Raw genomic sequence first — 14142 nt, 5'->3', positions numbered from 1 at the left:
CCAAATATTTCCACAGCCACTGTGTTTGTATTTTCTGGATATTATCAATGGACATTATTGTTTTGAAAGGTTTTTTATCAGGGAACATTTAATTATGTAGGGGAAACACTCAGTGGTTCCACATGGAGAAACCAGCTCTACACATTCGTATTTTCTACTGAGAAAGCTAGAGGAACTGCGGCAAACAAACATGATATTTCTGTTTATGTAGATGGCATTTTATGTACTTGCCTAACGAAAAGACTTTGCTTTTCTCCAAAACCATTTTTAATGTGATTTCCCCGGTCCATTACATACAAATTCCACACCACTTTTTTGGGATATGACTGGACAAAACTGAAAATATCTGGTTTTGTTTTGGCTAACTCAATCCCAGTTATTGCCACAGCACCTGTGTTTGGGTTTTCTGGATATTATCGATGAACTTTATTTTTCTTTAAAGTTTTTTTTTTTCAGGGAACATTTAATTTTGTAATGGGAAATTCTAATTGGTTCCACATGGAGACGCCAGCTCTACACATTCATATTTTGTAGGGAGAAAGCTAGAGGAACTGCGGCAAACAAACATATTTCTGTTTCTATACATGACATTTTATGCAGTTGCCTAACGAAAAGACTTTGCTTTTCTCCAAAACCATTTTTACAATTATTTTCTCGGTCCATTGCATATGAATTTCACACCACTTTGTCCAGATATGATTGGATTAAAGGGAAATATCCGGTTTTGTTTTGGCTAACTCAATCCCAGATATTGCCACAGCACCTGTGTTTGTGATTTCTGGATATTATCGAAGGACTTTTTTGTTTTCAATGTTTTTTATCAGGGAACATTTAATTTTGTACTGGGAAACACTCATTGGTTATACATGGAGTCACCAGCTCTACACATTCGTATTTTCTAGGGAGAAAGCTAGAGGAACTGCGGCAAACAAACATGATATTTCTGTTTATATAGTTGGCATTTTATGCACTTGCCTAACGAAAAGACTTTGCTTTTCTCCAAAAGCATTTTCACTGCAATTTTCTCAATCCATTGCATACAAATTCCAACCACTTTTTCCGGATATGACTGGATGGAACCGGAAATATCTGGATTTGTTTAGGCTAACTCAATCCCAGATATTGCCACAGCCCCTGTGTTTGTGATTTCTGGATATTATCGAAGAACTTTATTGTTTTTAAAGTTTTTATTTTATCAGGGAACATTTAATTTTCTACCTGGAAACTCTAATTGGTTCCACATGGAGACACCAGCTCTACACGTTCGTATTTTCTAGGAGAAAGCTAGAGGAACTGCGGCCAACAAACATATTTCTGTTTGTATAGATGGAAATTTATGCACTTGCCTATTGAAAGGACTTTGCGTTTCTCCAAAACCATTTTTACTGTGATTTTGTCTCTCCAGTGCATACGAATTCCACACCACTTTCTCCGGTTATGACTGGAGGAAACCAGAAATATCCTGTTGTTTTTTGTGAACTCAATCTCAGATATGGCGACAGCCTCTGTGTTTGTTTTTTCTGGATATTATCGAAGGACTTCCTTGTTTTGAATGTTTTTATCACGGAACATTTAATTTTGTACTGGGAAACACTCAGTGGTTCCACATGAAACCAGCTCTATACATTTGTATTTTCTAGCGAGAAAGCTAGAGGAACTGCGGCAATCAAACATGATATTTCTGCTTGTATAGATGACATATTATGCACTTGCCTAACGAAAAGTCTTTGCTTTTCTCCAAAACACTTTTATTGTGATTTTCTGGGTCCATTGCCTACGAATTCCACACCACTTTGTCCGGATATGGCTGAACAAAACCGGAAATATACAGTTTTGTTTTGGCAAACCTATATACAGCTATTGAGACAGCCACTGTGTTTGTGATTCTGGATATTATCAAAGGATATTATTGTTTTGAAAGATTTTTTTTATCAGGGAACATTTAGTTTTGTACTGGTAAACTAATTGGTTCCACATGGAGACACCACCTCTACACATTTGTATTTTTTAGGAGAAAGGTAGAGGAACTGCGGCAAACGAACATGATATTTTTGTTTGTGTAGATGGTATTTTATGCATTTGCCTAATGAAAACACTTTGCTTTTCTTCTAAACCGTTTATTCTGTGATTTTCTCAGTGCATTACATATGAATTCTACACCACTTTGTCCGGATATGACTGGATGAAACCGGAAATATCCAGTTTTGTTTTGGCTAACTCAATCCCAGAGATTGACGCAGCCTCTGTGTTTGTGTTTTCTGAATATTATCCATGGACTTTATTGTTTTTCAAGTTTTTTTTTTAATCAGGGAACATTTAATTTTGTACTGGGAAACTCTCATTCGTTGACATGGAGACACCAGCTCTACACATTCGTATTTTCTAGGAGAAAACTAGAGGAACTGCGGCAAACAAATATGATAATTCTGTTTGTACACATGACATTTTATGCACTTGCCTAACGAAAAGACTTTGCTTTTCTCCAAAACCATTTTTACTGTGATTTTGTCTGTCTATTGCATACGCATTTGACACCACCTCGTCCTGATATGAGTGAATGAAACCGGAAATATGAGGTTGTGTTTTCGCTAACTGAATCCCAGATTTTGCAGCACCCTCTGTGTTTGTCTTTTCTGGATATTATCGAAGGACTTTATTGTTTTGAAAGTTTTTTATCAGGGAACATTTAATTTTGTACTGGGAACTCTAATTGGTTCCTCATGGAGACACTAGCTCTAAACATTTGTATTTTTAGGGAGAAAGCTAGAGGAACTGCGGCAAACAAACATGTTATTTCTGTTTGTATAAATGACATTTTATGCACTTGCCTAACGAAAAGACTTTGCTTTTCTCCAAAACAATTTTTACTGTGATTTTGTCTCTCCAGTGCATACGAATTCCCCAACAATTTGTCCGGATATGACTGGATGAAACCGGAAATATGCGGTTTTGTTTTGGCTAACTCAATCCCAGATATTGTGACAGCCCCTGTGTTTGTGTTTTCTGGATATTTCGAAGGACTTTATTGTTTTGAAAGTGTTTTTTATCAGGGAACATTTAATTTTGTACTGGGAAACACTCACTGGTTCCACATGGAGACACAAGCTCTACACATTCGCATTTTCTAGAGAGAAATCTAGAGGAACTGAGGCAAACAAACAGGATATTTCTGTTTGTATACTTGACATTTTAAGCATTTGCCTAACAAAAATACTATGCTTTTCTCCAAAACCATTTTTACTGTGATTTCCTCAGTCCATTACATACGAATCCACACCACTTTGTCTGGATATGACTGGTTGAATCCGGAAATATCCGGTTCTGTTTTGGCTAACTCAATCCCAGGTATTGCGACAGACTCTGTTTTTGTGTTTTCTAGATATTATCGATGGACTTTATTGTTTTGAAAGTTTTTTTATCAGGGAATACTTAATTTTGTACTGGGAAACTCTAATTGGTTCCTCATGGAGACACTAGCTCTAAACATTCGTATTTTCTAGGAGAAAGATAGAGGAACTGCGGCAAACAAACAGGATATTTCTGTTTGCATAAATGACATTTTATGCACTTGCCCAACAAAATTACTTTACTTTTCTCCAAAACAATTTTCACTGTAATTTTTTCAGTCCATTACATACGAATTAGACACCACTTTGTCCGGATATGACTGGATGAAACCGGAAATATCCGGTTTTCTTTTGGCTAACTCAATCCTAGATATTGCCACAGCCCCTGTGTTTGTGTTTTCTGAATATTATCAATGGACATTATTGTTTTGAAAGTTTTTTTTAACTGGTAACATTTAGTTAGTACTGGGAAACTCTAATTGGTTCCACATGGAGAAACCAGCTCTACACATGAGTGTTTTCTAGGGAGAAAGCGAGAGGAACTGCGGCAAAAAAACATCATATTTCTGTTTGTATACACGACATTTTATGCACTTGCCTAACGAAAAGACTTTGCTTTTCTCCAAAATCATTTTTACTGTGATTTTCTCAGTCCATTGCATACGGATTCCACACCCAGTTTGTCCGGATATGACTGGATGAAACCAGAAGTAAGCGGTTCAGTTTTTACTATCTAAATCCCAGATATTGCCAAAGCCCCTGTGTTTGTGTTTTCTGGATATCATTGAAGGAATTTATTGTTTTGAATGTTTTTTATCAGGGAACATCTAATTTTGTACTGGGAAACTCTAATTGGTTCCACATGGAGCCACAAGCTCTACACATTCGTATTTTCTAGGGAGAAAGCTAGAGGAACTGTGGCAAGGAAACATGATATTTCTGTTTGTAGACATGACATTTTATGCACTTGCCTAACAAAAACACTTTGATTTTCTCCAAAACCATTTTTACTGTGATTTTCTCAGTCCATTGCATACGAATTCCACACCATTTTTGCCTGGATATGACTGGATGAAACCGGAAATATCCGGTTTTGTTTAGGCTAACTCAATCCCAGATATTGTCACAGCCCCTGTGTTTGTGTTTTCTGGATATTATCAAAGGACTTTATAGTTTTCAAAGTTTTTTTTTTTAATCAGGGAACATTATATTTGTACTGGGAAACTAATGGGTTCCACATGGAGACACAAGTTCTACACATTCATATTTTCTAGGAGAAAGCTAGAGGAACTGCGGCAAACAAACATGATATTTCTGTTTGTATACCTGACATTGTATGCACTTCCCTAATGAAAAGACTTTGCTTTATGCAAAACCATTTTTACAGTGATTTTCTCGGTCCATTTCATATGAGTTGCACAACACTTTGTACGGATATGACTGGATGACACTGGAAATATCCGGTTTTTTTTCGCTAACTGAATCCCAGATATTCCGACTGTCTCTGTGTTTGTGTTTTCTGCATATTATGAATGGATATTGTATTTTGAAATTTTTTTTTATCAGGGAACATTTAAGTTTGTACTGGGAAACTCTTATTGGTTCCACATGGAGACACCAGCTCTAAACTTTCGTATTTCCTAGGAGAAAGCTAGAGGAACTGCAGCAAACAAACATGATATTTCTGTTTGGATACATGACAATTTATGCAGTTGCCTAACGAAAAGACTTTGCTTTTAACCAATACCATTTTCACTGCAATTTTCTCAGTCAATTGCATACGAATTCCACACCTTTTTGTCCGGATATGACTGGATGAAACCGGAAATATCCGGTTTTGTTTTGGCTAACTCAATCCCAGATATTGCCACAGCCCCTGTGTTTGTGTTTTCTGGATATTATCAATGGACATTATTGTTTGAAAGTTTTTTTTTTTATCAGGGAACATTTATTTTGTACGTGGAAACACTCACTGGTTCCACATGCAGAAACCAGCTCTACACATTCCTATTTTCTAGGGAGAAAGCTAGAGGAACTGCGGAAAACAAACATGATATTTCAGTTTGGATACATGACATTTTATGCACTTGCCTAACGAAAAGACTTTGCTTTTCTCCAAAACCGTATTCACTGCAATTTTCTCAGTCCATTGCATACGAATTCCACACCACTTTGTCCAGATATGACTGGATGAAACTGGAAATACCTGGTTTTGTTTAGGCTAACTGAATTCCAGATATTGCCAAAGCCCCGGTGTTTAAGTTTCCTTATATTATCAATGGACATTATTGTATAGAAAGATTTTTTATCAGGGAACATTTAATTTTGTACTGGGAAACACTCAGTGGTTCCACATGGAGACACCAGCTCTACACATTCGTATTTTCTAGCGAGAAAGCTAGAGGAACTGCGGCAAACAAACATGATATTTCTGTTTGTATACATGACATTTTATGCACTTGCCTACCAAAAAGTCTTTGCTTTTCTCCAAAATCACTTTCACTGTAATTTTCTCATTCCATGGCATATGAATTCCACATCACTTTGTCCAGATATGACTGGATGAAACCGGAAACATCCGGGTTTTTTTGGCTAACTCAATCCCAGATTGCCACAGCCCCTGTGTTTGTGTTTTCTGGATATTATCAATGGTCATTATTGTTTTGAAAGTTTTTTTTTTTTATCAGGGCACATTTAATTTTGTACTGGGAAACACTCAGTGGTTCCACATGGAGACACCAGCTCTACACATTCGTATATCTAGGAGAAAGCTAGAGGAACTGCGGCAAACAAACATGATATTTCTGTTTGTATAGATGCCATTTTATGCACTTGCCTAACGAAAAGACTTTGTTTTTCTCCATAAGCATTTTCACTGCAATTTTCTCAGTCCATTGCATACGAATTCCCCACCACTTTGTCCGGATATGACTGGATGAAACCGGAAATATCCGGTTTTGTTTTGGCTAACTCAATCCCAGATATTTCCACAGCCTCTGTGTTTGTGTTTTCTGGATATTATCGAAGGACTTTATTGTTTTGAATGTTTTTTTTCAGGGAACATTTAATTTTGTACTGAGAAACTCTAATTGGTTCCACATGGAAACACAAGATCTACACATTCATATTTTCTAGGAGAAAGCTAGAGGAACTGCGGCAAACAAACATGGTATTTCTGTTTGCATACATGAAATTTTAGGCACTTGCCTAACGAAAAGACTTTGCTTTTCTCCAAAACCTTTTTTACTGTGATTTTCTCGGTTCATTGCATACGATTTCCACACCACTTTGTCCGGATATGACTGTATGAAAGGGGAAATATCCGCTTGTGTTTTGGCTAACTGAATCCCAGATTTTGCTACAGCCCCTGTGTTTGTGTCTTTCTGGATATTATCAATGGACATTTTTATTTTAATTTTTTTTCAGCGATCATTTAATTTTGTACTTGGAATGTCTAATTGGTTCCACATGGAGACACCAGCTCTAAACATTCATATTTTCTAGGGAGAATGCTAGAGGAACTGCGGCAAACAAACATGATATTTCTGTTTGTATAAATGACACTTGCCTAACGAAAAGACTTTGCTTTTCTCAAAACCATTTTCACTGTAATTTTCTCAGTCCATTACATAGGAATTCCACACCACTTTGACCAGATATAACTGGATGAAACCGGAAATATCCGGTTGTGTTTTGGCTAACTGATATCCAGACATGGCGACAGCCCCTGTGTTTGTGTTCTCTGGATATTTTCGAAGGACTTTATTGTTTCGAAAGATTTTTTTTTATCAGGGAACTTGTAATTTTGCACTGTGAAACTAATCAGTTCTACATGGAGACACCAGCTCTACACATTCGTATTTTCTAGTGAGAAAGCTAGAGGAACTGCGGCAAACAAACATGATATTTCTGTTTGTATACATGACATTTTATGCACTTGCCAAACGAATAGACTTTGCTTTCCTCCAAAACAATTTTTAATGTAATTTTCTCAGTCCATTGCATGCGAATTCCCCACCAATTTGTCCGGATATGACTCGATGAAACTGAAAATATACGTTTTTTTTTTGGCTAACTTAATCCCAGATATTGACGCAGCCTCTGTTTTTGTGTTTTCTGGATATTATCCATGGACTTTATTGTTTTTAATTTTTTTTATCAGGGAGCATTTAATTTTGTACTGGAAAATTCTGATACGTTGACATGGAGACCCCAGCTCTACACATTCGTATTTTCCAGGAGAAATCTAGAGGAACTGCAGCAAACAAACATGACATTTCTGTTTGTATACATGACATTTTATGCACTTGCCTAACAAAAAGACTTTGCTTTTCTCCAAAACCATGTTTACTGTGATTTTGTCTCCAGTGCATACGAATTCCCTACTACTTTGCCCGGATATGAGTGAATGAAACCGGAAATATCCGGTTTTGTTTTGGCTAACTCAATCCCAGATATTGCCACAACCACTGTATTTGTGTTTTCTGGATATTATCTATGGACTTTATTATTTTTAAGATTTTTTTTATCAGTGAACATTTAATTTTGTACTGGTAAACTATGATTGGTTCCCCATGGAGAAACCAGCTATACACATTCGTATTCTTAGGGAGAAAGCTATAGAAAATGTGGCAAACAAACATGATATTTCTGTTTGTATACATGACATTTTATGCACTTGTCCAACGAAAAGACTTTGCTTTTCTCCAAATCCACTTTCACTGTAATTTTCTCGGTCCATGGCATACGAATTCTTCACCACTTTGTCCGGATATGACTGGATGAAACCTGAAATATACGGATTTGTTTTGGCTAACTCAATCCCAGATATTGTGACAGCCCCTGTGTTTGTGTTTTCTGGATATTATCAAAGGATTTTATTGTTTTGAAAGATTTTTTTTATCATGGAACATTTAATTTTGTACTGGGAAACTAATGGGTTCCACATGGAGACATCAGCTCTACACATTCGTATTGTCTAGAAGAAAACTGGAGGAACTGCGGCAAACAAACATGATATTTCTGTTTGTATACATGACATTTTATGCACTTACCTAAAGAAAGGACTTTGCTTTTCTCCAAAACCGTTTTTACTCTGATTTGGACTCTCCATTGAATATGAATTCCACACAACCTCGTCCTGATATGAGCGAATGAAGCCAGGAATATGAGGTTGTGTTTTGGCTAACTGAATCCCAAATATTGCGACAGCCTCTGTGTTTGTGCTTTCTGGATATTATCGAAGGACTTTATGGTTTTGAATGTTTTTTATCAGTGAACATTTAATTTTGTATTGGGAAACTCTGATTGGTTCCCCATGGAGAAACCAGCTCATTCATATTTTTATTGAGAAATCTATAGAAACTTCAGCAAACAAACATGATATTTCTGTTTGTATACATGACAATTTATGCACTTGCCTATGAAAAGTCTTTGCTTTTCTCCAAATCCACATTCACTATAATTTTCTCAGTCCATTGCATACGAATTCCACACGACTTTGTCCGGATATGAATGGATGAAACCGGAAATATCCGGTTTTTTTTGCTAACTCAATCCCACATATTGCAACAGCCCTCGTGTTTGTGTTTTATGGATATTATCGAAGGATTTTATTGTTTTAAAACTTCTTTTTTAATCATGGAACATTTAATTTTGTACTGAGAAACACTCAGTGGTTCCACATGGAGACACCAGCTCTACACATTCGTATTTTCTAGGGAGAAAGCTAGAGGAACTGCGGCAAACAATCATGATATTTCTGTTTGTATACATGACATTTTATGCACTTGCCTAATGAAAAGACTTTGCTTTTCTCCAAATCCACTTTCACTGTAATTATCTCAGGCCATTGCATACGAATTCCACACCACTTTGTCCAGATATGACTGGATGAAAGGGGAAATATCCGGGTTTTTTGGCTAACTCAATCCCAGATTGCCACAGCCCCTTTGTTTGTGTTTTCTGGATATTATCAATGGACATTATTATTTTGAATGGTTTTTTTTTCAGGAAACATTTTCTTTAGTACTGGGAAACACTCAGTGGTTCCACTTTGAGAGACCCGCTGTACAAATTCGTATTTTCTAGCGAGAGAGGTCCCATATGGAGACACCAGCTCTACACATTCGTATTTTCTAGCGAGAATGCTAGAGGAACTGGGGAAAACAAACATGATATTTCTGTTTGTATACATGACATTTTATGGACGTTCCTAAAGAGAAGACTTTGCTTTTCTCCAAAACCTTTTTTACTGTGATTTTCTCAGTCCATTGCACTGAAATTCCACAACACTTTTTCCAGATATGACTAGATGAAACCAGAAATATCCTGTTGTTTTTGGCTAACTCAGTCCCAGATATTGCCACAGACACTGTCTTTGTTTTTTCTGGATAGTATCGAAGGACTTTATTGTTTTGAAAGTTTTTTTATCAGGGAACATTTAATTTTGTACTGGGAAACTCTAATTGGTTCCACATGGAGACACCAGCTCTACACATTCCTATTTTCTAGGGAGAAAGCTAGAGGACCTGCGGCAAAGAAACATGATATTTCTGTTTGTATACATGACATTTTATGCACTTGCCTAACGAAAATACTCTGCTTTTCTCAAAACCATTTTTAATGTGATTTTCTCGGTCCATTGCATACGAATTCCACACCACTTTGTCTGGATGTGACTGGATGAAACCGGAAATATCCGGTTTTGTTTTGGCTAACTCAATTCCAGATATTGGCACGGCCCCTGTGTTTGTATTTTCTGGATATAATTGAAGGATTTTATTGGTTTGAAATTTTTTTTAATTTTTTTTATCAGGGAACATTTAATTTTGTACTGGGAAACTCTAATCGGTTCCACATGGAGACAACAGCACTACAGATTCGTATTTTCTTTTTTTTTTTTTTTGACAGGCAGCGTGGACAGGGAGAGAGAGAGACAGAGAGAAAGGTCTTCCTTTTGCCGTTGGTTCCCCCTCCAATGGCCACCGCGGTAGCGCGCTGCGGCCGGCGCACCGCGCTGATCCGATGGCAGGAGCCAGGTGCTTCTCCCGGTCTCCCATGGGGTGCAGGACCCAAGGACTTGGGCCATCCTCCACTGCACTCCCTAGCCACAGCAGAGAGCTGGCCTGGAAGAGGGGCAACCGGGACAGGATCGGTGCCCCAACCGGGACTAGAACCCGGTGTGCCGGCGCCGCAACGCGGAGGATTAGCCTGTTGAGCCACGGCGCCGGCCCAGATTCGTATTTTCTAGGGAGAAATCTAGAGGAACTGGGGCAAACAAATACGATATTTCTTTTTGTATACATGACATTTTAAGCACTTGCCTAACGAAAATACTTTGCTTTCCTCCAAAACCATTTTTACTGTGATTTTCTCGATCCATTGCGTATGAATTCCACACCACTTTTTTGGATATGACTGGATGAAACCGGAAATATCCGGTTTTGTTTTGGCTAACTCAATCCCAGATTGCCACAGCCCCTGTGTTTGTGTTTTCTGGAAATTATCAATGGACATTATTCTTTTGAAAGTTTTGTTTTAATCAGGGAACATTTAATTTTGTACTGGGACACATTCACTGGTTTCACATGGAGACACCAGCTCTACACATTCGTATTTTCTAGTGAGAAAGCTAGAGGAACTGCGGCAAGCAAACATGATATTTCTGTTAGTATACATGACAATTTATGCATTTGCCTAACGAAATCACTTTGCTTTTCTCCAAAACCATTTTTACTGTGATTTTGTCTGTCCATTGCATACGAATTGCACACCACTTTGTCAGGATATGACTGGATGAATCCGGAAATATCCGGTTTTGTTTTGGCTTACTCAATCCCAGATATTTCCACAGCCCCTGGGTTTGAGTTTTGTGGATACGATCAAAGGACTTTATTGTTTTGAAAGTTTTTTTTTATTTTTTTATCAGGGAACATTTAATTTTGTATTGGGAAACTCTAATTGGTTCCTCATGGAGAAACCAGCTCTACACATTCGTATTTTCTAGGGAGAAAGAGAGAGGAACTGGGGCAAACAAACATGATATTTCTGTTTGTATACATGACATTTTATGCACTTTCCTAACGAAAAGACTTTGCTTTTCTCCTAAACCGTTTTTACTGTGATTTTCTCGGTCCATTGCATAGAAATTCCACACCACTTTCTCCGGATATGACTAGTTCAAACCGAAATATCCTGTTGTTCTTGCCTAGATATGACTGGATGAAACCGGAAATATGCGATTGTGTTTTGGCTAATTGAATCCCAGATATTGCCACAGATCCTGTGTCTGTGTTTTCTGGATATTATCAATGGTCATTATTGTTTTGAACGCTTTTTTTAAATCAGGGAACATTTAATTTTGTACTGGGAAACAATCATGGGTTCCACATGCAGAAACCAGTTCTACCTATTCTTGTGTTTTAGCGAGAAAACTAGAGGAACTGCGGCAAACAAACATGATATTTATGTTTGTATAGATGGCATTTTATGTACTTCCCTAAAAAAAAGACTTTGCTTTTCTCCAAAACCATTTTCACTGCAATTTTCGCAGTCCATTACATACGAATTCCACACCATTTTTCCGAATATGACTGGATGAAACAGGAAATACCCTGTTTTGTTTTGGCTAAGTAAATCCGAGATATTGCCACAGTCCCTGTGTATGTGTTTTCTGGATATTTTCAATGGTCATTATTGTTTTGAAAATTTTTTTAATCAGTGAACATTTAAGTTTGTACTGGGAAACACTCACTGGTTCCACATGCAGAAACCAGCTCTGCACTTTCGTATATTCTACCGAGAAAACTAGAGGAACTGCGGAAAACAAACATGATATTTCTGTTTGTATACATGATATTTTATGCATTTACCTAATGAAAAGAATTTGCTTTTCTCCAAGACTATTTTTACTGTGATTTTCTCGGGCTATTGCATTGGAATTGCACACCACTTTGTCCGGATATGACTGGATGAAACCGGAAATATGCAGATGTGTTTTCACTAACTCAATCCCAGATTGCCACAGCCCCTGTGTTTGTGTTTTCTGGATATTATCAATGGTCATTATTGTTTTGAAAGTTTTTTTTTATCACGGAAGTTTTAATTTTGTACTGGGAAACACTCAGTGGTTCCACATGGAGAAACCAGCTCTAAAGGTTCATATTTTCTAGCGAGAAAGCTAGAGGAACTGCGGCAAACAAACATTATATTTCTGTTTGTATAGATGGCATTTTATGCACTTGCGTAATGAAAAGACTTTGCTTTTCTCCAAAACCATTTTTACTGTGATTTTATCAGTCCATTGCATATGAATTGCACTCCACTTTGTCCGGATTTGACTGGATGAAAACTGAAATATCCGGTTTTGGTTTGGCTAACTCAATCCCAGATATTGCCTCAGATCCTGTGTTTGTGTTTCCTGGATATTATCGAAGGACTTTATTGTTTGGAAAGTTTTTTTTATCAGGGAACATTTAATTTTGTACTGTGAAACTCTAATTGGTTCCATATGGAGACACCAGCTCTACACATTCGTATTTTCTAGGAGAAAGCTAGAGGAACTGCGGCAAAAAACATGATATTTCTGTTTGTATAGATGGCATTTTATGCACTTGCCTAACGAAAACACTTTGCTTTTCTCCAAAACCATTTTTACTGTGATTTTCTCAGACCATTGCATATGAATTGCACTCCACTTTGTCCGGATTTGACTGGATGAAAACTGAAATATCCGGTTTTGGTTTGGCTAACTCAATCCCAGATATTGCCTCAGATCCTGTGTTTGTGTTTCCTGGATATTATCGAAGGACTTTATTGTTTTGAAAGTTTTTTTTTTAATCAGGGAACATTTAATTTTGTACTGGGAAACACTCACTGGTTCCACATGGAGAAACCTGCTCTACAGATTCGTATTTTCTAGCGAGAAAATTGAGGAGCTGAGGCAAACAAACATGATATTTCTGTTTGTATACATGACATTTTATGCACTTGGGTAATGATAGAATTTGCTTTTCTCCAAAACCATTTTATTGTGATTTTGTCTGTCCATTGCATACGAATTGCACACCAATTTGTACGGATTTGACTGGATGAAACGGAAAATATCCCGTTTTCTTTTTTTGGCTAACTGAATCCTAGATATTGCCACAGTACCTGTATTTGTGTTTCCTGGATATTATCAAAGGAATTTATTCTTTTGAAAGTTTTTTTTTATTTTTTTATCAGGGAACATTTCATTTTGTACTGGGAAACTCTAATTGGTTCCACATGGAGACACCAGCTCTACAATTTCGTATTTTCTAGGAGAAAGCTAGAGCAACTGCAGCAAACAAACATGATATTTCTGTTTGTATACATGAAATTTTATGCACTTGCCTAACGAAAAGACTTTGCTTTTCTCCAAAACCATTTTTACTGTGATTTTCTCGGTCCATTGCATACCTATTCCACACCATTTTTTCCGGATATGACTGTATGAAACCGGAAATATCCGGTTTTGTTTTGGCTAACTCAATCCAAAAAATTGTTACAGCCTCTGTGTTTGTGTTTTCTGCATATTATCAACGGACTTTATTGTTTTGAATGTTTTTGATCAAGGAACATTTAATTTTGTACTGGGAAACTCTAATTGGTTCCACATGGAGACACCTGCTCTACACATTCGTATTTTCTACTAGAAAGCTAGAGGATCTGCGGCAAACAAACATGATATTTCTGTTTGTATACATGACATTTTATGCACCTTCCTAATGAAAAGACTTTGCTTTTCTCCAAAACCATTTTTACTGTGATT

The sequence above is a fragment of the Lepus europaeus genome, chromosome 21, assembly GCF_033115175.1.
Source record: "Lepus europaeus isolate LE1 chromosome 21, mLepTim1.pri, whole genome shotgun sequence".
In the NCBI taxonomy this organism is placed as follows: domain Eukaryota; kingdom Metazoa; phylum Chordata; class Mammalia; order Lagomorpha; family Leporidae; genus Lepus; species Lepus europaeus.
This window is presented reverse-complemented; position numbering follows the sequence as displayed.